Here is a 575-nt window from a genome sequence, read left to right on the forward strand (position 1 = left end):
GGGATGAAGCTGAGGATCATGATGGGGAGGAGGATGCTGACATCCCTGTTGTCGCTGATGCTGAGGATTATAGTGAGTATGGAAAGGTTAAAGACGAGGATGAAGAAGAAGATGATGCAATCTGTTTTGATGATTACAAAGGGGCATATGGTTGTGAAGGAGAAGGATCATCTGCACACAGAATCTATGTCAACCAGAGTTTTGCTACTAAGGATGCACTGCTTTCAGAGTTGCGGTTGACAGCGGTGAGGCGTAGGTTCTCCTTCAGAATATTCAAGTCAACGAAAACTCTCTTTGTGGCAACATGTCGTGTTAGTGGTTGTCAATGGAAGGTCCGAGCAAGTGTGCAACATGGGACTAAACGTTTTGGGTAACCAAGTATGTGGCAACTCATACATGTTCCATCCCAGACAGAATCGCTCAGCGGAAACGCTGTACTCCGAATTACATTGGTCAACTTTTCATAGATCGAGTGGGAATCATTGATGGGCTGAATCCGCAGCATATCAAAGATGCAATGAAGAACATGTTTGGCATGACACTTGATTACACCACTTCATACAGAGCATTGTTAT

The sequence above is a fragment of the Brassica oleracea genome, chromosome C6 (genome assembly GCF_000695525.1).
Source record: "Brassica oleracea var. oleracea cultivar TO1000 chromosome C6, BOL, whole genome shotgun sequence".
NCBI classification, from domain to species: Eukaryota; Viridiplantae; Streptophyta; class Magnoliopsida; order Brassicales; family Brassicaceae; genus Brassica; species Brassica oleracea.